The 16,141-nt window shown below is 37.9% G+C and overlaps 1 non-coding gene across 1 annotated transcript; it reads left to right on the top strand.

Annotated features, from left to right (window-relative positions):
- Positions 1-15,250: 15,250 nt before the first annotated feature.
- LOC148577386 (small nucleolar RNA R71) lies at positions 15,251-15,358 on the top strand. The gene has a single exon (XR_015903338.1). It is a non-coding gene; the product is annotated as a small nucleolar RNA R71 (small nucleolar RNA).
- Positions 15,359-16,141: the final 783 nt, after the last annotated feature.

The raw sequence follows: 16,141 nt of genomic DNA, 5'->3' as shown, positions 1-16,141 counted from the left end.
TTAAAATAAAAGGAAAATATTTTTGTTTTTATTTTAAAATGTAGTTAGAATTCAAAAATTAGAAAGGGAAATAAAATGAAATTTAAAAACTAAATAAATTACTTAATTAAAAATATTTTTTGAAAAAGTGGTTAGTGATTTTCAAAAATTAGAGAGAGAAAAGTAGTTAGGTGGGTTTGAAAAAGATATGATTGAAATAGAAAACTTTTAAAATCAAACAAAAAGTCAAGTAGTTAATTCAAAAAGATTTGAAAATCAATTTTGAAAAGATAAGAAGTTAGAAAAGATTTTGAAATTGATTTTGAAAAAGATATGATTGAAATTTATTTTGAAAATTAAAGTTGATTACTTGACTAACAAGAAGCTAAAAGATATGATTTCAAAATTTAAAAATTGAACCTTTCTTAATAGGCAAGTAACAACTTGAGATTTTTGAATTAATCATATTAAATATTAGCATTAATTTTTGAAAAATTATGAAGATTTGAAAAATATTTGAATTAAAAACTAACTTACCTCCTTTGTGTTGTCCTGGCGTTAAACGCCCAGAATGGTGTCCATTCTGGCGTTTAACGCCCAAAATACTACCCTTTTGGGCGTTTGAACGCCCAGCTTTTTCTCTGTAATTTCTCTGCTGTATGTTCTGAATCTTCAATTCTCTGTATTATTGACATGAAAAGACATGATTTTGAAAATTTTTGAAATTTTAATGATGAGAGAGAAAAACAACAGAATGAGACTAAACATGAAAAATCAAGATCAAAACAAATAATGCATGCAAGAACACTTTGAATGCCAAGATGAACACCAAGAACACTTTGAAGAACATGATGAACATCAAGAACACATTTTTGAAAATTTTTTTCAAGAAAACAAAGACATGCAAGACACCAAACTTAGAAGTTTGTATACTAGGGACAATAACAATTTAAAAATGCATATGAAAAACAACAAAAAGACACCAAACAGGAGAGTTTAAAGATCAGAACAAAGAAAATCATAAAGAACAACTTGAAGGTCAGCAAAGAACATAATGCATAAAGCTTCGAAAAATGCAAGAAAAACATGCAATTGACACCAAACTTAAATTTTGACACTAGACTCAAACATAAAATATTTTTGGTTTTTTTGGTTTTAGTAAATTTTTTTGTGATTTTTCAAAAATTAATTGGAAAAAGAAAATAAAGAAATTCAAAATTCTTAATGAGAATTCCAGGAATCATGCAATATTAGTCTAAAACTCTGGTCCAGGAATTAGACATGGTTACTAGCAAGCCAAGCTTTCAGTGAAAGCTTCGGTCCAAAACACTAGACATGGCCAATAGCTAGCCAAGCTTTAGCATATCATTACATTCAATAGCAAGATTGATAGAAATCAACAAACTCTTGTGATGATAAGTTGAAACCTTGGTCCAAAAGTTTAGACATGGCTTCACTGCCAGCCAGACTTCAACAAATCATCATAAAACTCTAGAATTCATTCTTAAAAGTTTTGAAGAGAAAAATAGATTTTTATATATTTTGTTTTTTTTTCAAAAATAAAAAATAGAAAACAAAAAGCTTAAACATAAAATAAAATTACCTAATCTAAGCAACAAAAAGTTGTCCAAACTCGAATAATCCCCGGCAACGGCACCAAAAACTTGGTGCACGGAATTATGATTCACACTTTTCACAACTCCGGTGCAGCTGACCAGCAAGTGCACTGGGTTGTCCAAGTAATACCTTACGTGAGTAAGGGTCGATCCCACGGAGATTATCAGCTTGAAGCAAGCTATGGTCATCCTTGTAAATCTCAGTCAGGCAAATTCAAATGGTTTTGAGATCTTGATAATTAAAATATAATTAAAACAGAAAATAAGATAGAAATACTTATGTAATTCATTGGTAGGAGCTTCAGATAAGGGTATGAAGATGCTTTGTTCCTTCTGAACCTTTGCTTTACTATTGCCTTCATCCAATCATTCATACTCCTTTCCATGGCAAGCTGTATGTTGGGGGATCACCGTTGTCAATGGCTACCGTCCGTCCTCTCAGTAAAAATGGTCCAGCTACGGGTTACGTAGGGCTAATCATCTGTCGATTCTCACTCATGTTGGAATAGGATCCATTGATCCTTTTGCGTCTGTCACTACGCCCAACACTTGCGAGTTTGAAGCTCGTCACAGTCATCCCATCCCAGATCCTACTCGAAATACCACAGACAAGGTATAGACTTTCCGGATCTCAAGAATGCTGCCAATTGATTCTAGCTTATACCGCGAAGACTTTGATCTCACGGAATGGAAGGCTCTGTTGTCAGGAGAGGCAACCATGCATCATGAACCAGGAGGCTAAGAGATATACATTCTAGCTATTGCAGATGGAACGAAAGTGGTTTTCAGGCACGCGTTCATAGGTGAGAATGGTGATGAGTGTCACGGATCATCACATTCATAAGGTTGAAGTGCGAATGAATATCTTGGACTAAGAAGTAGGCGTGAATTGAATGGAAAATAGTAGTAATTGCATTAATTTATGAGGAACAGCAGAGCTCCACACCTTAATCTATGGAGTGTAGAAACTCCACCGTTAAAAATACATAAGAATAAGGTCTAGGCATGGCCAAATGGCCAGCCCCTAAAACATGATCAAGAGATCAAAAGTGATACAAAGATAGTCTCAAAAATGATCTAAAGATATAAATAGAATAGCAAGAGGTCCTATTTATAATTTACTAGTGACCTAGGGTTTACAAAAATAAGTAAATGATGCAGAAATCCACTTCTGGGCCCACTTGGTGTGTGCTTGGGCTGAGCATTGAAGCTTTCACATGTAGAGACTTTTCTTGGAGTTAAACGCCAGCTCTGGTGCTAGTTTGGGTGTTTAACTCCAGCTTTTATGCCAGTTCTGGTGTTTAACGCCAGAATAGGGTAGAAAGTTGGCGTTTAAACGCCAGTTTGCATTATTAAAACTCGGGCAAAATATGGAAAGCCCAAGATGTCTACTTTCCAATACAATTGAAAGCGCTCCAATTGGGTTTCTGTAGCTCGAGAAAATCCATTTCGAGTGCAGCAGGGTCAGAATCCAACAGCATTCGCAGTCCTTTTTCAGCCACTAAATCAGATTTTTGCTCAGGTCCCTCAATTTCAGCCAGAAAATACCTGAAATCATAGAAAAATATAGAAACTCATAGTAAAGTCCAAAAATGTGATTGAAAGAGTGAAACTCTCGCGCGATCTAGAATTTTCACAATAAATTTGCGTTGTAAGTATAGCTTCTAGACCGACAAGAATTCCTTCCTTACAAAAGTTTTGTTTGTCACTTAAGCAAACCCAATAAAATTGATAACCGAGTATTTAAACCTCGGGTCGTCTTCTCAAAGAATTGCAGGGAGGTATGAATTATTATTAGCTATGGAAAAGGTAGAATTTTTGGGTTTCTGAAATAAGGAGCAAGTAATTTAAATGACAAGAAAAATAAATAAATAATTATAAAGTAAACTCTTGGCAAGGTATAAAAATTTGGAAGTCCTATCCAAGTTATCCTTATCGATGGTGATGAAAATTGAGTGTTGATCCCACATAGTTAACCTTTACTAAAGCAAAGGAAAGTCAAGTGGACTAATTAGTTTGATCCTCAAGTCCTAGCCAACTCCTAAGAAAGGACTAGAGTTATTGGAATTCAATTCAATTAGCAAAAATAAAAATTATCAATCACGATGAGTTTGATAACTTAAGAGTCTCCAATTAATCAATTAAAGCCAAGAATATAAAAAGCTAAATAAGAATCATAATTCTGAAATACCTCAGTTTATATTAAATAGAAAATTAATCTAACCATAAAGAGTTCATAAACTAAATTGAGAAAATAAGTAAAAGGAACATTGAACCTGGAACTCGTAAGAAATTGTAAGTTGAAATAATAAGAAATCCTAAATCCTTTAAGAGGAATCCTAATCCTAAATCCTAGGAGAGAGGAGAGAACCTCTCTCTAAAACCTACATCTAAATTATGAAAAGTAATAATGGAAGACTTGTTGATGAATGAATGGATTCTCCAACTTTATAGCCTCTAATCTGTGCTTTCTGGGCTGAAAACTAGGTCAGAAACAGCCTAGAAATCGCCCCCAGTGATTTCTGGTATGTACAGGTCGCAGAAAAGTGACACGGAAGCGTCGTCCACGCGTTCGCACGGATCGGGTTTTTGCCAGGTCATGCATCCGCGTGATCCACGCGTTCGCGTCGCCTGGCTTTGAGGTAGCTATGGCAAATTATATATCATTACGAAGCCCCGGACGTTAGCTTTCCAAGGCAACTAGAACCATCTCATTTGGACCTCTGTAGCTTAAGTTATGACTGTTTGAGTGCGAAGAAGTCAGGTGACAGCTTTGCAGTTCCTTCAACTTCTTGTATTCCTTCCACTTTCTCATGCTTCCTTTCCATCCTCTAAGCCATTCCTGCCCTGTAATCTCTTAAAACACTTAACACACATATCAAGGCTCGAATGGTATAAAGGGGAATTAATATTTGGTAATTTAAAGGCTTAGGAAACATGTTTTCAATCATAGCATAAGATTAGGAAGGAAAACGTAAACTCATGCAAATCATATGAATAAGTGTATGAAAGATTGATAAAATCCACTCAATTGAGCACAAGATAAACCATAAAATAGTGGTTTATCAACCTCCCCACACTTAAACATTAGCATGTCCTCATGCTAAGCTCAAGAGAAGCTATAAAGGAGTGAAGAGGAATGGTAAAATGTATGAAATGCAATCCTATCTATATGAATGCAACTAAATGTGAAATGCTTCTACCTACTTGGTTAAAAATAAATAAGTTCTCCAAGACAAACATAAATCAAATTTCACTAATTCAAACCATACAGTAAAAATAAGTAAACTTGTAAGAAGATAGCTCATGAAAGCAGGGAATATAGAATCAAGCATTGAACCCTTACTGGTAGTGTATATCACTCTAACTCTCAAAGTGTCTAGGGTCAATCACTCTACTCTTCCCTAGTCATGCTTTCTCAACCTTGTTCTTCATCTAACCAATCAACAAATATTTAGTATACCAATGCAAACATCATGAGGTCTTTTCAGGGTTGTAATGGGACTGAGGTAAAGGTAAGAATATATATATATAAGGCTAAGTGAGCTAACAAAGTGAATCCTTGATTAGTCTAAGATCTCACCTAACATATACATACTTTATATAATTTAAAATGCTTTACCTAGCTACCCAAATTTTTCCCACTTTTGTATTACATGCTCATGTATCAAACTTATTTTTGAATTTTGTCCCATGTGTATTGATTCTTTTTATTTTGCATTTAGGGTAATATTTTTTTTGTATCCGCTTATTTAATTACTTAATATTTTTTTTTCAATGCACATGGTAATTTAATTATTTTGATTTCACATGAGCATACTTCCCAAATTTTCAAATAACTTATTCAATTTAATTCCCCCTTTTTTTTTCTATCATCCCATGTTCCCATAAAATTCCCCATACTTAAATTATACACAATATCTATCTTAAGCTAACCAAGGATTCAACTTGGGATTTTTATTTTGTTTTTCTGCTTAAGGCTAGTAATGTGGTTATGGAATAGAGGGGGGTTAAAAAGCTCAAAGTGGCTAACAAGGGTGACATAAAAGGGTAGGCTTATTTGGGATAAGTGAGTGAAAACAAGTAATGGCCTCAATCATATGCAAGCATGTAAATACACTAAACAATGGACATATAGAGTGGAACAAAGTAAAGATTGCAATTATAGATAAGAAAACACACAAGAATAAAATATTTATGGTTATATAATGTAACCATGTAATTAAGCTCAAATCTCACGAGTTGTGTGTTCTTAGCTTTTTAAACTATGTTCCGAATACAACTTCAAACAAGTTTTAACAGAAAAAATTTTTCAATTTAAATTAGTGAAATACTATAAAAATTTCTTGAAAAAGAAAATATTACTTCAACCAAGTGGTAAAATATGCACAAAATCAAATAAACATGCAATCAAACATGCATATGCAACAATGAACTAATAAAGAAAAATAAGACATTGGTGTTGAGAAGAGAATAACTAACCCATGGAGATCGGTATCGACCTCCCCACACTTAAAGGTTGCACCGTCCTCGGTGCATGCTAAGATGTACAAGTGGACGGGCTGCTCCGACTGATGCCTTTCTCTATAGATTGTGTAGATTGACTTGCCTGTCTCCCCATATAGAAGTTCTTCCTTTTTCCTTCCTCGGTGGCCATCCTGAAAGAAGAGGAAAAGGGAGAAAAGTAACCCAGAAATAAAGATAAGAAAAATAAATAAAATATGGGTTAGTAATGCCAAATAATAAAGGTCTCAATTACATGGTACCTACAACATGCAGTGAGAAAATAGTAGAAGCATACGGCATATCAATACTACAAGAATTGCAACAATGGGGAAGAGGGTGTGGGTAATGCAAAATAGTGTGAGTGAATATCAATGCAAAAGGAATATCAGTATTAAAAATTAGCATTGACTTATGAATAATAAAACCCAATTAGAATAAAACAAGTCATGAAGCACCAGAATAATTCAAAAAGATGTGACAGTTGAATGAGAAAATTTTAACACCAATGAAAAAATAATAATTTTGGAAAAGAAAATAAAAATATACCCAAAATTAAAATGCAATGGATGAAAGTATACAAATAAATTAAATAAAATAGAATGGAAGTGAAGAGGAATGAGAAGTTAAAAAGATGAAGTAAGAAAGAAAGAAGAAAGAAGAAAAGATAGAAAAAAATTAGGATTAGAAAAGAAAAGATAAGATAATTGGCGTTGATCAGGATAAGTTGTGTGACGCGGGCGACGCGAGTGCGTGGGTTACGCGGTCGCGTGGTGTGCGATAAGGTCAGGTGACGCGGACGCGTGGGTCACGCGATCATGTGGCCTGATTTGTGCGATTGGCGCGAGTGCAGCCTCGCGTTCACGCAACTCTCTGTTCGAAACTCTTTTCGCCAGATTTTTGGGTGACGCGGTCGCGTGGTTGACGCGATCGCATGGATGGCCATATTTTGAAAATGACGCGGACGCGTGGCCACGCGGTCGCGTGATAGGGCTTTTGCTTCTAGCACCGTTCCAGCCCCATTTTGAAAGAGCGAAACTCTCGCGCGATCTAGAATTTTCACAATAAATTCGCGTTGTAAGTATAGCTTCTAGACCGACAAGAATTCCTTCCTTACAAAAGTTTTGTTTATCACTTAAGCAAACCCAATAAAATTGATAACCGAGTATTTAAACCTTGGGTCGTCTTTTCAAGGAATTGCAGGGAGGTATGACTTATTATTAGCTATGGAAAAGGTAGAATTTTTGGGTTTTTGAAATCAGGAGCAAGTAATTTAAATGACAAGAAAAATAAATAAATAATTATAAAGTAAACTCTTGGCAAGGTATGAAAATTTGGAAGTCCTATTCTAGTTATCCTTATCGATGGTGACGAAAATTGAGTGTTGATCCCACTTAGTTAACCTTTACTAAGGCAAAGAAAAGTCAAGTGGACTAATTAGTTTGATCCTCAAGTCCTAGCCAACTCCTAAGAAAGGACTAGAGTTATTGGAATTCAATTCAATTAGCAAAAATAACAATTATCAATCATGATGAGTTTGATAACTCAAGAGTCTCCAATTAATCAATTAAAGCCAAGAATATAAAAATCTAAATAAGAATCATAATTCTGAAATACCTCAGTTTATATTAAATAGAAAATCAATCTAAACATAAAGAGTTCATAAACTAAATTGAGAAAATAAGTAAAAGGAACATTGAACCTGGAACTCAAAAGAAATTGTAAGTTGAAATAATAAGAAATCCTAAATCCTTTAAGAGGAATCCTAATCCTAAATCCAAAGAGAGAGGAGAGAACCTCTCTCTCTAAAAACTACATCTAAATTATGAAAAGTGAATAATGGAAGACTTGTTGATGAATGAATGGATTCCCCCACTTTATAGCCTCTAATATGTGCTTTCTGGGCCGAAAACTCGGTCAGAAACAGCTCAGAAATCGCCCCCAGCAATTTCTGGTACGTACAGGTCGCGGGAAAGTGATGCGGAAGCGTCGTCCACACGTTCGCGCGGATTGGGTTTTTGCCAGGTCACGCATCCGCGTGATCCACGCGTCGCATCATCTGGCTTTGGAGTAGCTATGGAAAATTATATATCATTGCGAAGCCAGGACGTTAGCTTTCCAACGGAACTGGAACCATCTCATTTGGACATCTGTAGCTTAAGTTATCACCATTTGAGTGCGAAGAGGTTAGGTGACAGCTTTGTAGTTCCTTCAACTTCTTGTATTCCTTCCACTTTTGCATGCTTCCTTTCCATCCTCTAAGCCATTCCTGCCCTGTAATCTTTGAAAATAGTTAACACTCAATTGAGCACAAGATAAACCATAAAATAGTGGTATATCAGTAATTTTTTTTTAAAAACAAATAATTATATACTAAAAACTAACTAAATCATACTAAAAACTACCTAAAAACAGTGCCAAAAAGCGTATAAATTATCCGCTTGGTGCACGAAATTGTGATCTCCAGGCTCGAACAATCCCTGGTAATGGCTCCAAAGCTTGGTGCTTTGATCTTAATTCATAATTGTCACAACTTCGATACAACTAACCAGCAAGTGCACTGGGTCGTCCAAGTAATACCTTACGTGAGTAAGGGTCGAATCCCACGAAGATTGTTAGTATGAAGCAAGCTATGGTCACCTTGTAAATCTCAGTCAGGCAGATATAAATTGATAATGGTGTTTTCGAATAATAAATAATAGAATGGGGATAGAGATACTTATGTAAATCATTGGTAGGAATTTCAGATAAGCGAATGGAGATGCTTTTCGTTCCTCTGGACCTCTGCTTTCCTGCTATCTTCATCCAATCAGTCTTACTCCTTTCCATGGCTGGCTTTATGCAAGGGCATCACCGTTGTCAGTGGCTACATCCCCTCCTCTCAGTGAATAATATGCTCACGCACCCTGTCACGGCACGGCTATTCATCTGTCGGTTCCCGATCATGCTGGAATAGGATTCACCCTCCTTTTGCGTCTGTCACTAACGCCCAGCACTCGCGAGTTTGAAGCTCGTCACAGTCATTCAATCATTGAATCCTACTCAGAATACCACAGACAAGGTTTAGACCTTCCAGATTCTCTTGAATGCCGCCATCATTCTAGCTTACGCCACGAAGATTCTGGTTAGGAGATCTAAGAGATACTCATTCTAGCTTAATTCATGTAGAACAGAAGTGTTTGTCAGGCACGCGTTCATAGGGGAGAAGGATGATGAGCGTCACACATAATCATCACCTTCATCACGTTCTTGGGTGCGAATGGATATCTTAGAAGCGAAATAAGAAGAATTGAATAGAAAACAGTAGTACTTGCATTAATCTTTGAGGAACAGCAGAGCTCCACACCTTAATCTATGGAGTGCAGAAACTCTACCGTATGAAAATACATAAGTGAAGGTCCAGGCATGGCCGAGATGGCCAGCCCCCTAAAACGTGATCAAAGGATCATAAGGTAATCCAAAGATCCAAAGATGCCTAATACAATAGTAAAAGGTCCTATTTATAATAAACTAGCTACTAAGGTTTACATGAGTAAGTAATTGATGCATAAATCCACTTCCGGGGCCCACTTGATGTGTGCTTGGGCTTGGGCTTGAGTGTTACACGTGCAGAGGCCATTTGTGGAGTTGAACGCCAGTTTCTGTGCCAGTTTGGGCGTTCAACTCTGGTTTTGGATCCTTTTCTGGCGCTTGACGCCAGATTTGGGCAGAAGGCTGGCGTTGAACGCCAGTTTACGTCGTCTATTATTGGCCAAAGTATGGACTATTATATATTTCTGGAAAGCCCTGGATGTCTACTTTCCAACGCAATTGGAAGCGCGCCATTTAGAGTTCTGTAGCTCCAGAAAATCCACTTTGAGTGCAGGGAGGTCAGAATCCAACAGCATCAGCAGTCCTTCTTCAACCTCTGAATCTGATTTCTGCTCAAGTCCCTCAATTTCAGCCAGAAAATACCTGAAATCACAGAAAAACACACAAACTCATAGTAAAGTCCAGAAATGTGAATTTAACATAAAAACTAATGAAAACATCCCTAAAAGTGACTAGATCCTACTAAAAACATACTAAAAACAATGCCAAAAAGCGTATAAATTATCCGCTCATCACCGCTCATCAGTGGCCACACCAAACTTAGCTTTTTAGCTAGTTCTCAGCCCAATGACTCATCATCAATGAATGTATTCATCAAATTACACTTTTCATAAAAAAGAAAATAAGCTAAGATCTTCTAACTATCAAAAACTGAAATTTAAACTTCCTAATCTTCCACCTACGATCTACCTTTAGAAGGCAATGCAAAAAAATATTAAACTGAGACTTAAACTACCTAAACTAACAAAATTTAAGCTACTTCTAAGAAAGCAGTAAATTAAAAGGATATAAAGTGTTGGGGTGCCTCCAAACTAGTGCTTCTTTAGCGTCACTAGCTTGACGTTCTTCCTTCTTTATTTAAGATGGTAGCTCACTCTCTTTTCATCCAGTGAGTCTCCCAAGTAATGCTTGAGCCTATGGCCATTCACAGTGAATGTTCTTTGTGTTGTGTCCTCCATGAGCTCTACATGACCATAAGGTGATACTTTGAGGATGGTGAAGGGTCCAGACCATCGAGACTTAAGCTTCCCTGTGAAGAACTTCAGTCTTGAATTGTACAGCAACACTCTTTGTCCTTCTTTGAACTCTCTCCTTGCTATCTTTTGATCATGCCACCTCTTTGTGTTTTCCTTGTAAATCTTTGCATTGTCATAGGCTTGATTTCTGAATTCCTCCAGCTCATTGAGCTGCATTAGCCTTCTTTCTCCAGTAGCTTGATCATCAAAATTCAGCATTTTTAGAGCCCAGAATGCTCTATGCTCAAACTCAACTGGTAAGTGACAAGCCTTGCCAAACACCAATTGGTATGGAGACATTCCAATGGGTATTTTGAAGGCTGTCCTATAGGCCCATAATGCATCATCCAGCTTCTTAGACCAATCCTTTCTTGAGCTTCCAACAGTTTTTTCAAGAATTCTTTTGAGCTCCCTGTTTGAGATCTCAGCTTGCCCGTTGGTCTGTGGATGGTATGGAGTTGCTACTTTGTGTTTCAGTCCATATTTAGAGAGGAGTGCTTCAAGTTGTCTATTACAGAAGTGTGTCCCTCCATCACTAATGAGAGCTATAGGAACTCCAAATCTACTGAAGATATTCTTTCTCAAGAAGTTCATCACAACCTTGTTGTCATTTGTTGCTGTGGCTATGGCTTCTACCCATTTTGAAACATAATCTACAGCCACCAATAAATAATTGTTTGAGTAGGAGGATGGGAAAGGTCCCATAAAATCAATTCCCCACACATCAAACAATTCTAACTCCATTATAAACCTTTGTGGCATCTCATTTTTCGTGGGTAGATTGCCAGCCCTTTGGCATTCATCACACTTTGATACCAATTCTTTTGCATCCTTGAACATGGTTGGCCAATAGAATCCATATTGTAGCACCTTGGCTGCAGTTCTTTCCCCACTAAAATGGCCTCCATATGCAGAGCCATAACATTGCCAAAGCACTTCCTGCTCTTCTTTATGGGAAATACACCTTCTCAAGATCCCATCAGCACACTTTTTAAACAAAAAGGGCTCATCCCAAATGTAGTATTTAGCATCTTTGATTAGCTTCCTCTTCATATGTTTGTTGATGTTGGTTGGTAGTTCCCCAATAGCCTTGAAATTGGCTATGTCCGTAAACCAAGGAGCTTCTTGGATCATCATCAACTGCTCATCAGGGAAGCTCTCATTCACTGCAATTTGGGGTGCATCATCTTCTTGCTGTGGGATCCTTGAGAGGTGGTCAGCCACTTTGTTCTCTGCTCCACTCCTATCTTTAATTTCAATGTCAAACTCTTGGAGAAGCAGGATCCACCTTATTAGTCTAGGCTTGGACTCTTGTTTGGTAAGCAAGTATTTGAGTGCTACATGATCAGTGAATACAATTACTTTGGAGCCAATAAGATATGATCTAAATTTATCAAAAGCAAAGACAATGGCAAGTAATTCCTTCTCTGTAGTGGTATAATTCCTTTGATTCTCATTGAGGACTTTGCTGGAATAGTAAATAACATGCACCAATTTGTCCCTCTCTGTCCTAGAACAGCACCAACAGCAAAGTCAGATGCATCACACATCAATTCAAAGGGTATATCCCAGCTGGGTAGTGCTATGATAGGTGCAGAGGAAAGCTTGTTCTTAAGCTCTTCAAAGGCTAGCATGCATTCTTTATAAAAAACAAAAGGTACATTAGAGACAAGTAGGTTGCTCAAAGGTTTGGCAACCTTGGAAAAGTCTCTAATGAACCTCCTATAGAAGCCAGCATGTCCTAGAAAACTTCTAACTGCTTTGACATTGCAAGGTGGGGGTGACTTTTCAATCACCTCCACCTTAGCCTTGTCCAGCTCTATGCCTCTTTTTGAGATCTTATGGCCAAGAACCACCCCATCTATAACCATAAAGTGGCATTTTTCCAGTTCAAAACAAGATTGGTTTCTTAGCATCTCTTTAGCACCAAGGCTAAGGGGTGTAAACAGTTAGAATATGAATCACCAAATACAGAAAAGTCATCCATAAACACCTCAATAAATCTTTCAATCATGTTTGAAAATATGGAGAGCATGCACCTTTGGAATGTTGCAGGTGTATTGCACAATCCAAAGGGCATTCTCCTATAAGCAAAGACACCATATGGACAAGTAAATGAGATTTTCTCTTGGTCCTTGGGGTCTACAACAATTTGGTTGTAACCAGAATAACCGTCCAAGAAGCAATAATACTCATGTCCTACCAATCTTTCAAGCATCTGATCCATGAAAGGTAGGGGGAAGTGATCCTTCCGGGTGGCCTCGTTAAGCTTCCTATAATCGATGCACATGCGCCAGCCGGTCACTGTTCTTGTAGGTATCAGCTCATTCTTCTCATTTGATACAACAGTGATCCCTCCTTTCTTTGGGACTACATGCACTGGGCTAACCCAAGGGCTGTCTGAGATTGGGTAGATGACCCTAGCTTGCCATAATTTCAACACCTCTTTTTGGACTACTTCATTCATGATTAGGTTTAGCCTTCTTTTTTGCTGTCGTGAGGGCTTGGCTCCTTCTTCAAGCAGGATTTTTTGCATGCACATTGAAGGACTAATTCCCTTCAAATCTGCAAGTGTCCATCCTATAGCATCTTTATGTTGTCTCAGCACTTGGAGAAGCTCCTCTTCTTGCTCCTCACTCAAGCTTGAATTAATGATCACTGGGTACGTGTTGTTTTCACCCAAGTATGCATACTTCAAACTTGGAGGCAGGGTCTTCAGCTCTAATTTTGGTGCCTCTACTTCCTTATTGTCCTTGTGGTTCAGCATGATTGAATTCTCCATGGTCTTTTCTGGTAACTCTCCACCTGATGCTTGTTGTTCCAACTCCATAATCTCTTCACATTGTTCTTCCTCGAAAACTCCTTGAACTATCTTTTCTATGGTATCTACCATCATGCACTCTCCTGTGGATTCTTTGGGATAACTCATTGCTTTGAAGACATTAAAGACCATCTTCTCTTCTTGTAATCTCAACACTAGCTCTCCTTTTTGAACATCAATAATGGCTCCAGCAGTAGCTAGGAATGGCCTTCCTAGGATGATTGATGTGTTAGCTTCCTCTTCCATATCTAGCACGACAAAGTCAGCTGGGAAAATAAACTCTCCCACCTTCACCAACAAATCCTCCACTACCCCATGGGGGAATTTGAATATTCTGTCGGCCAATTAGAGTGCCATCCTTGTTGGTTTGGCTTCCTCAATCTTCATCCTTCTCAGCATGGCCAAGGACATGAGATTGATGCTAACCCCCAGGTCACACAGTGCTTTTTCAATGATGATATCACCTATGATGCATGGAATTTGGAAACTCCCAGGGTCTTTCATCTTCTGAGGAAGCTTCTTTTGTATGATAGCACTGCATTCCTCAGTTAGTATTATGGTTTCTTTCTCTCCCCAGTTCTTCTTTCTTGTCATGAGCTCCTTTAAAAATTTGGCATAGAGGGGCATTTGCTCTAATGCCTCAGCAAAGGGTATGTTGATCTGGAGCTTCTTGAAGATCTCTAGAAACCTTGAGAACTGGCTGTCTTTTCCATCTTTCCTGAGCCTTTGTGGATAGGGTGCTTGTGGCACATAAGGCTTTAAGACTGGCTTTGATGAGGATGGTGCAGGAGTCTCTTCTTCTTTCTTGTTTTCAGGCTCTTTTGCAGCTTCTTTTTCTTGATTGCTCTGATTTGGGGGTGCCTCTTCTACAACTTTTTCACTTCTAAGTGTGATTGCCTTGCATTTCTCTCTTGGGTTGGCCATGGTATCCTTGATTCCTTATGTTTGATCTACACTCTTCTTGGTTGGCATCTGTCTTCCTTTCGGCTTGTATTTGTCTTTCCAAAACATTGGAAATGGCTCCTGTCAGTTGTGATGACATCTGCGCTATTGTAGCCTCCACTCTTTCAAAATTGCTCTTGATTTCACATGGTTGCATGGTTGAGGTTGATCTTTCTTGGTGGGGGTTGTTATGTGTTTGTTGGGTGGAGTGATATGATGCATTTTATGAATTGTGGTAGGGTCTGTTGTTTTCTGATTAATGGTTGGGGTTATGGTTGTTGTATTGGTTCGATTGGTATGGTTTGTTATGGTCTTGGTGGGGGCTTTGTTGGTTTCCCCACCCAAAATTTGGGTGGTTCTTCCAACCTGAGTTATATGTCTTGGAGTTTGGGTCATATGGTGGTCTAGAAGAGTTGTTCGCATAATTTGCCTGCTCCCATTCATTGTCAACTTCTGGGGCATCTTCTTCCTGTGGTGGTACTTGAGCTTGGAAAGCTGAGACTTGGCCAGTTTCCATCCTCTTTGTTAAGGCTGCTAGTTGTGTTGCAATCATCTTGTTTTGTGCTAACAAGGCATCCATAGAATTTAGCTCCAGCACTCCTTTCTTTTGAGTCCTTTCTGAAGCATAGAAGTACTCATTTTCAGCTACATTCTCTATAACATCTATGGCTTCTTCAATAATTTTCTTCTTGTTGAGTGAACCTCCTGAAGAATGGTCCACAGCTTTCCTTGTTTCATATGATAACCCTTCATAGAAAATGTGGAGTTGAACCCATTCGTTGAACATGTGCGGAGGGCATTTTCTTGTCAAATCTTTGAACCTCTCCCAGGCCTCATAAAGTGTTTCACCATCTTGCTGTTTGAAGGTCTGCACCTCAGCTCTCAACTATTGACTTTCTGTGGAGGGTAGAATCTTGCCAGAAATTTGTTTACAACCTCATCCCAAGTTGTTAGGCTCTCCTTGGAAAATGCTTCCAACCACTTTGCTACCTTATCTCTGAGTGAGAAAGGGAACAAAAGTATCTTGTAGGTATCAGGGTGTACACCATTGGACTTTACAGTGTCACAAATCCTCAAGAATGTTGTGAGATGTTGGTTTGGGTCCTCCTGGGCTCCCCTTCCATATGAACAATTATTCTGGACAACTGTGATGAGTTGAGGCTTCAACTCAAAGTTTTTAGCATGGATTGTTGGTTGGAGAATGCTGCTGCCACAGTTTCCTGGATTTGGGTTGATGTAGGAGTCTAAGACTCTCCTCTCTTACCCAATATGATTGCCAGCATCCACTCTAACATGGTCTTGTACCTCTCCTTCCATAGTAGCTCCTAGATCTTCCTCTACTACTTCCTCTCCAACTATGCTTTTGCCTCTTGCTTCCCTCCTTAATCTAAGGAGGGTCCTCTCAGGTTCACTATCGAAGGAGGATGAAGTTTCTCCCCTTCTACTTGTCATACATTCAACAACAGCAAGCAGAGGGCAAGTGAAGGAATCACTCTTATTAAGATTAATGGTTAGCTTGGTTGATGCAATTAATCAAATAGTTAGAAGAATGGAAATATGAACAATAAATTACTAAAATCCAAAGTAAAATCAAAATAAAATAAAATAGAAGGAGAATAAAATAAAATAAGAAAATCTAGAAAAGAAATAATAAGGTAATTAAAATGCTTAAT

Source organism: Arachis ipaensis, chromosome B1 (assembly GCF_059453495.1).
Source record: "Arachis ipaensis isolate K30076 ecotype BB chromosome B1, ASM5945349v1, whole genome shotgun sequence".
Classification (NCBI taxonomy): Eukaryota; Viridiplantae; Streptophyta; class Magnoliopsida; order Fabales; family Fabaceae; genus Arachis; species Arachis ipaensis.
The sequence above is the reverse complement of the archived record's forward strand: the minus strand, read 5'-3'. Positions and strand labels throughout refer to the sequence as shown.